The sequence below is a fragment of the Siniperca chuatsi genome, linkage group LG16 (assembly GCF_020085105.1).
Source record: "Siniperca chuatsi isolate FFG_IHB_CAS linkage group LG16, ASM2008510v1, whole genome shotgun sequence".
In the NCBI taxonomy this organism is placed as follows: Eukaryota; Metazoa; Chordata; class Actinopteri; order Centrarchiformes; family Sinipercidae; genus Siniperca; species Siniperca chuatsi.
This window is the reverse complement of record NC_058057.1, coordinates 27548494-27557214: the sequence shown is the minus strand read 5'-3', so window position 1 is coordinate 27557214 and position 8721 is coordinate 27548494.

Below are 8721 nucleotides of genomic sequence, written 5' to 3'. Positions count from 1 at the left end.
CCTCAGACACACTCTGACCAGTCTCACAACGGCACTGCTTTCCAAACACCAATCAGAGTAAACCAAATTATAACACAATGTAAAGAAACCTATTTGGAACATTGGAAAGAAGAAACTAAAAGCCAAAGTAGATCAGAAAGTTATCTGGCCCTGAAGAGAGACGATGAACTGGCAGAATATCTCTCTGCTGTCAGAGACAGAAAGCAGAGACAGATCCTGACCAAGTACAGACTCAGTGACCACAAACTGGCAATCGAAACAGGAAGACACAAAAAATCCTGCCAGCCAAAAGAAAACAGAATATGTGCTCACTGTTGAGACAGAGATGCACTTCCTCCTACAATCTACAATTTTCTATGAAATAAGGAACGTTTACTTTAACAAGTTCCACTCTGTAAACTCAGATACTCCTAGGAGAAGGAGGCAGATCCTGCTGCCCAATATATATCAACATGCCACAACCTGAGGGACAGTGAATGACCTACACACACACACACACTTTTTGTATTTTGTATTTTAACTGCAAGTCTACAGTTGATGAATTAATGAATTCTTCTGTTTGTGTATGTTTATTTCACACATGCTTTGGCAATGTTAACTTCTGTTTCCCATGCCAATAAAGCCCCATTGAATTGAAAAATGGAATTGAGAGAATTGGGAGTTGTGTGTGTGTGTGTGTGTGTGTGTGTGTGTGTGGGGGGTTATGGGCGGAAGGAGTGATTAATTAATTAATCAGTGACGTGCTGTCTGCATGAACGGGTCCAGGCGGGTGAATTCTCTGGATCCGCTTTAGGTTGGACTCCTGTATTTTATAAAGTGGTGAACTCGTCGTCTTCCGCCCTCCTCCCCGCTGTTCTCGTGAAGCCTGTTCGATCAGTGTTGTTGCTCAAGTTTTCTGTCTGTAAAACGTTTTCAAATGGCCGTAAATTGTTGTTAATAACTACTAGATATAAATGCTCGTGTCCATTAAAATGAAGAGGCTACATAACGTCGCCCAATATTTAGTGTGATGGCATTATATAGACTAACAGAAACAGGATCAGGAAGTCTAATCAAACGTTCATGACTAAACCTTCATCACTGATGAACCCCGCTGAGAACATTTCATCGTCTTCAATCGGTGTTTGACTTAGAAATCATCGCAATGCCCGGTCGCTTTCGCTTTACCTGTGCGCGGTCCCAGGAGGAGCACGCGCTTCTCGACATACCTGCAGGCTACCACTTTCTGCTCACCTGAGGACAGGGCCCGCCCACCGGCGGTTCGCGCTCCGTCACTTTCCCCCACACCTCACCTGTTCGCGCTCCACCTCACCTGTTCTCGCTCCGTCACTTTCCCCCACACCTCACCTGTTCGCGCTCCACCTCACCTGTTCTCGCTCCGTCACTTTCCCCCACACCTCACCTGTTCGCGCTCCGTCACTTTCCCCCACACCTCATGTGGAAGCCGCTTTCCTTTAGAGATGGGTGGATGACACCGAAGCTCCGAAGCTGGTTTCTCTTCCGTGAAGTCACTGTTTTAGCTTGTGTCCAGTGAAGAAAACACGTGACTGATGACGCCATTGTGTTAGACAGACCTGAAAGCTATGCAGCTAAATAAACTCTGTGAACAAGAAGAGAGGAGAATAATAGACACCAGAGAGCCACGATCACAAGTGTGAGAACAAAGTACCAAGTAATAATGTAATAAAAGGGACATCACAGTGTGACTCATGAAATATATATCTCACCCATGGAGTTTAAACGGGACTAAACACTAAACTAAAAGAAAATAAACATTTTTTTTTATATCTGGGCTTTTTGGACAACACATGTATTAATTATTTTACTGGAAGATTAAAGCTGTTACTCCTTGCAAATTTAAGAATTAAAACTATTTATCACATTTATTTTGGATCAGTCTAGAGATTTTCTATATTGTTCTCCTTGTCATCAAATCTCACGAGTCAAACCAGCAGTGAACGTCTCTGCTAACAGGAGTGTGTGTGTGAATCACAGCTGATGGATCTTCTTCCTCCACTGTCGTCCAGAAACTATTAAAACACATCAGCGAGCCGCTCTGTTGCACTGGGTGACATGTTCCTTCATCACCATGAACACACACACTGTAGTTTATTCTGACTCCGCCCCACACACACCGTCCTGCTGCCCCAAACACTCACTACAGCACCACATGTGGATTCATCCGCCGCTGAAAATAGTCCCCAACAAATGTATCATTTCCTCCTGTTTGTTTGGTAAAAAGATTTGGTTTAAAGATTTACGTCTTCAGCAAGAACCAATGGGCTCGAAGCTGAGAGCCACAGACAGGAAGTCAGACAGTATAGAATAACACCAGCCTTAACCTTTAAGTTACTGCCAATTCAAAGCGATCACTTCCCGCTGCTCGTGCTCCACAGCAAAAGACCTCCATTGGCAAATCACATGGAAGCTTTTATTGTGAAGCAGTTACAGAAAATGCATTGTATTCATTACAGAGGTTAACGCCGACTGATACCGTTCACCAAGACTTTGTGTTAATAAAAAGATGAGGACGTTTTTTTCAGTGGATATTACTAAATCTTGCAGGTGCTTTTGCCCAAAGTGGCTAACATCTTCCCCCACATACATTTGGGGAGCAATCAGGGGTTGTTACGGACCGACAGGCAGGAGACAGATGGATCTTTATTGGGTTACAGCCAGAGCAGACAGGTATGCAGGTAAGCTCACAACTAGTCGATGATGTACGGAGACGGGAAAACCTGCTGGAGTAGAATGGAGTGGATACCACGCTGGAGTGGAATATAGGAGTCGTGGAGAATCCCATGTAGAGTCCTTCGTAAAATGAGATCAGACAACTGGCTGAGGTGAGTGATGTGCTTTTATCCTGGCTGTTTTAGGTGCTGATGGGGAGCAGGAGTGTGATAGGGAGCAGGTGTGTATGATTAACTGATGGTGGAGCCTGGCGTGTCTGTGACATTACCTCCCCCCAGCTCCCGATGGCCGAGGACCCCGCTGACGTGGTGGTCGTCCTCTTCCACTGGGAGCAGGTTGATCCGGGCGGACGGCCTGGGGGTTGGGCATGTGAGGAGCTGGGAACCTCGGACAGACGGCCCGGGGGCTGGAAAGCTGTGGAGCTGGGAGCCTCTGACAGACGGCCCGGAGGCTGGACAGGTGAGGAGCTGGGAGCATTGAACAGACGGCTCAGGGGCTGAACAGCTGTGGAGCTGGTAGCCTCGGACAGACGGCTTGGGGGCTGAACAGCTGTGGAGCTGGTAGCCTCGGACAGACGGACGGCCCGGGGGCTGAACAGGTGTGGAGCTGGGAGCCTCGGGGCGGATGACCCAGGGGCTGGCCTTGTGCAGAGCTGAGGACCTCAGGCGGACAACCCAGGGGCTGGACTTGCGGAACTGAGGGCTTTGGTCTGACGGTCCGGGAGCTGGACCTGTGTGGAGCTCACCTTATGAGGTCTGGGACAAAGATCAAAACCATCTGGAGGCCTGGCGGAATGCCGGCGGCGAAGACAGAGACCCTCTGGTGACTGGCAGCAAAGGCGTTGACCCTCTGGAGGCCGGCGGTGAAGGCGGAGACCCTCTGCAGGCCGGCGGCGAAGGCGGAAACCCTCTGCAGGCTGGAGAACCAGATGAGGACCCGGCGACGGGACAGCAAGACAGGGAGCCGGTGACGGACAACAGAACAGGGAGCCGGCGACATGAAGATTGATAGAGGAGCTGGCAGAACCATTGATGTCTGGGAATCCGGAGCCTCCCACTCCGGCAGAGAAGGAGGGTACTGCTGCTGCTGTGAACCCCGGAGGATTCAGTATGTTCAAGGACAACTCCAGCACATCCTCAAAGTAAACAATGTCTTTTACACATCTGACTGTTCTGGTTGCTCTTGACATTGCAGAGTGTGGATGTACCAGCGATAAAAAAACTATTATGACCTGCTGCCTGTCACGGATACGCCAAGCTCCACCATCCACTAATCATTCACACCTACTCCCAATCACACTCCTGCTCCCCATTAGCTCCCAATCACAGCCTGCATAAATGCCCTGCACTCACCTAAGTCTGGGTCCGACCTCGATTGTAACTAGGTGTCCCTATGCTACTCAGCATAACCCTTATTCTCCAGCGATCTCCTGTCTCCAATCCCCTGTCTCCAGCGATCTCCTGTCTCCAGCAATCTCCTGTCTCCAGCATTCTCCTGTCTCCAGCGATCTCCTGTCTCCAGTCCCTTCTCTAGCGATCTCCTGTCTCCAGCGTTCTCCCTCTCCAGTTCCCTGTCTCCAGCAATCTCCCTCTCCAGCGGGTCTTCCCTCTAACAGACTTCCCCATCTCCGTACCGGCATACCCGTTCTACCTGGCTTTTATCCAATAAAACCATCTGTCTCCATATCGGTGTCCCCTGCCTGTCTGTCCGAAACACTGCCGTGACATGAGAAAAGGTTGGTGACCTTTAAAGGTAACAGAGAGGTTGTGATGCTGAAAGGGGAAAACAGGGAGACGGAGCTGGTGTTACCATTAAAAAAAACCCCATCAGCATAGCTAGTATGGGAAAAAATAGAAAGAAAATATAACTGTATTTTAACTTTTTTTTATATATATATATTTCAAACATTGTACTTGTGATAATAATGTACAGTTTGTGACAAATAAAGATTGATTTGAAAAGAAGGCATTCAAAATATGCATAAAAAACAAGTTATTTCTGTGCTCTCTCCAGATAATATACAGTCTTCCACTGGACCAGTCTTCTGATTAAATGCTTTGCTCAAGGGAACGTGGCTGATGCTGTGAGATGAGACAAATTCACCTTTTCACTCCTCCGAATAAAACAGCTGTACAATTAAAGTCTTGGGGTCTTATCAGTCGCCTACCTGTTCTGAGTGTAGTAGTCTCATTTCAGTAAAAAAAGAAAAGCTTTCTGACTCTTCTCATACAGTAGGCTGTGAGTTCACGCTGTGGTGCAGGTTTTCCACCAGATGGCAGTGTTGTAAAGGAAGCATTCTGCTTCTGCACTGCAAAGCATCCAGGATGGAATACCAGCAGAAAGCTACATACCTCCATCATCATTTCTAGTTATTCTGTTCAGTTGGCTTCATTGTGGCTTGTGGATGGAAATCATCTCTAATTATTCCAGTGATGGCAGATATTTCCCTCAGAGTAAATTCACTTCAATGGTGATGAAAAGATTTATTTCTCCAGATGCAGGGAAATCCTCAGTCACAGTGTTGCTTAAGAGCACTTTAGTGATAATTGTTATTACAGAAGTATGAATGTTAGAGTAGATACCAGTGGTGCAACAAGTAGCAATGAAGCAATCCTCCATCACAGGTTAAAGTTCGGTTTTCAAAATTTAAAGTAAAAGTATGGAAGTATTATCAGCAACATGTACTCAAAGTATCAAAGATAAAAGTACTCATGCTGGCAGAATGGCTCCTGTCACAGTTATATTATTGAATTATTATTTATGCATAAACCTGTAACAAGCTCAGAGCCTAGATATCAGCACTGCACACATAATAATCTATTCCCAGAGAGTCGTCTGACTGAAATAATATTAACAACAAGAATGAAGAGTTCCTCAGATCTCTTGTCTACTGGGAAGCTTACAAAACACTATTTCTTATTCCCCTTAAATGTTCTAGTCCCTGATTGGTGTATTGAAACTCAACATGACTTACTTACATACAGTGGGGCAAAAAAGTATTTAGTCAGCTACCAATTGTGCAAGTTCTCCCACTTAAAAAGATGAGAGGCCTGTAATTTTCATCATAGGTACACTTCAACTATGAGAGTCAGAATGGGGGGAAAGAATCCAGAAAATCACATCGTCTGATTTTTAAAGAATTTATTTGCAAATCATGGTGGAAAATAAGTATTTTGTCAATAAAAGTTTCTGAATACTTTGTTATATACCCTCTGTTGGCAATGACAGAGCTCAAACGTTTTCTGTAAGTCTTCACAAGGTTTTCACACACTGTTGCTGGTATTTTGGTCCATTCCTCCATGCAGATCTCCTCTAGAGCAGTGATGTTTTGGGGCTGTCGCTGGGCAACAAGGACTTTCAACTCCCTCCAGAGATTTTCTATGGGGTTGAGATCTGGAGACTGGCTAGGCTGCTCCAGGACCTTGAAATGCTTCTTACGAAGCCACTCCTTCGTTGCCCGGGCGGTGTGTTTGGGATCATTGTCACGCTGAAAGACCCAGCCATGTTTCATCTTCAATGCCCTTGCTGATGGAAGGTTTTCACTCAAAATCTCACGATACATGGCCCCATTCATTCTTTCCTTTACACGGATCAGTCGCCCCGGTCCCTTTGCAGAAAAACAGCCCCAAAGCACGATGTTTCCACCCCCATGCTTCACAGTAGGTTTGGTGTTCTTTGGATGCAACTCAGCATTCTTTCTCCTCGAAACACAAACAAGTTGATTTTCTACCAAAAAGTTCTATTTTGGTTTCATCTGACCATGTGACATTCTCCCAGTCCTCTTCTGGATCATCCAAATGCTCTCTAGCAAACTTCAGACGGGCCTGGGCATGTACTGGCTTAAGCAGGGGGACACGTCTGGCACTGCAGGATTTGAGTCCCTGGCGGCGTAGTGTGCTACTGATGATAACCTTTGTTACTTTGGTCCCAGCTCTCTGCAGGTCAGTCACTAGGTCCCCCCGTGTGGTTCTGGGATTTCTGCTCACCATTCTTGTGATCATTTTGACCCCACGGGGTGAGATCCTGCGTGGAGCCCCAGATCGAGGGAGATTATCAGTATGTTGTTTTTGTATGTCTTCCATTTTCTAATACTTTCTCCCACAGTTGATTTCTTCACACCAAGCTGCTTACCTATTGCACATTCAGTCTTCCCAGCCTGGTGCAGGTCTACCATTTTGTTTCTGGTGTCCATTGACAGCTCTTTGGTCTCGGCCACAGTGGAGTTTGGAGTGTGACGGTTGTGGACAGGTGTCTTTTATTCTGATAACAAGTTCAAACAGGTGCCATTAATACAGGTAACGAGTGGAGGACAGAGGAGCCTCTTAAAGAAGAAGTTACAGGTCTGTGAGAGCCAGAAATCTTGCTTGTTTGTAGGTGACCAAATACATATTTTACCAAGGAATTAATTCATTAAAAATCAGACGATGTCACTTTCTGGATTCTTTCCCCCCATTCTGACTCTCATAGTTGAAGTGTACCTATGATGAAAATTACAGGCCTCTCTCATCTTTTTAAGGGGGAGAACTTGCACAATTGGTGGCTGACTAAATACTTTTTTGCCCCACTGTACATTTAATTCTTCTGTATCACACTTTTCTGTTATTGACATATATGAGATCTCTGGAATTGTCAGGATCTTGACTGGAACTGAAATTAAAGGATGTGGGTTTTAAAAAGAAGATACGTGAAATCACATGGTTAACGCTGTAATTGTGCTGATGCTGAAGACTTCAGGTGAGCAATCATGTCATTAAAACGAAAAGTGAAATCAGGCCACCAAAAGAGACCTAACAGTGTTTCAGATTGGTTTAACCGTGGTATGTGATGTCATGTGGCTAGCTAGCTAATGTGATACTAGTTAGCTTGCAGATAAATGAGGCAGCGTTGGCTTCAGTTCACCACAGAGAGGGAATCAGCTGCAGGTCCATCATCAGCATCTGCTCATGACCCTGAGGAGGCAGACAAGCTGAGCTCGTACAGTGGCAACTCAAAGTCATTCCAAGGAGTCATTTACGACACTAAAATCAAGTCTGTATACAGGAATTACGCAATATCATACAATTTAAAGGTGTAACGTACAATGTAGAATGTTTGTTTCTCAAGTAATACTTTCTGTAATGTGATTGGTTTTACTGTGTTTTACTATCGATTTGTTATTTAACATGCCTCTCTGTATTAAGACCAGTCAACATGTTTGAGAGTGATAGCAGCTTCTAATCTTGTGTTTTCAGTTTTAATACTGACGCTACCTTGGTGTGTGTGTGTGTGTGTGTGTGTGTGTGTATGTATAGTGCCTTTAAGTTTCTAAAGTTGAATGTGCTTCTTCTCTGTTGCAACAGAAACTAATTCATCTTAATTCTGCAAATAAAACACGCTTCCAGTTAAGTCTTGTTTGGTTGTCTTTCATTATGAAATGTAGTTATAATTGTATAATTACAGGCGTGACAACTAATGTATGAAAAGAGAAAGGGGGCCCGCTGACACTGCAGGTGCACGGAGACCAGATTTTTGTGCAACACCACAGCCACAAATAGTCTGGAAATATCAAGTGCATCTATTAGCGCTGACTCATTGATTAAAGATCTGATTTGACAAAACCGCACCCTCAGTGCTGCTGCTGTCAACAACATGGCCGCCATATTGTTCCAGAAGATGCTTTTTTCTTGAACCATCACCAAACAGCTTCTTGTCTGATGTCTAATTCATCCCATTTTACGAACCTGAAGGAAATTTTGAGCTGGCAGAACGATGTGTGGTTACATTTGAAGTTTGCATTTGAAATTTCAACACAAACAGATGTGTCTTTCTGGAGTTTTATAGCGTCGGGCTACTCTTGAACTCTCAGCTTTGTAACACGTGGACAACACACATGAGTTTGGCTCACTCAGACATTGTTTGCTTGTTGTTGTTTAAGAAAAGCAGTTATGTCTCCAGGTCGATATTTGAAGCGTGAGGTCAAACAGATTTTTGAAAAATAATGGGCCGATAAAATGAGATCATCCACCCGCTGAAGTGCTCAGTGTATTGGAT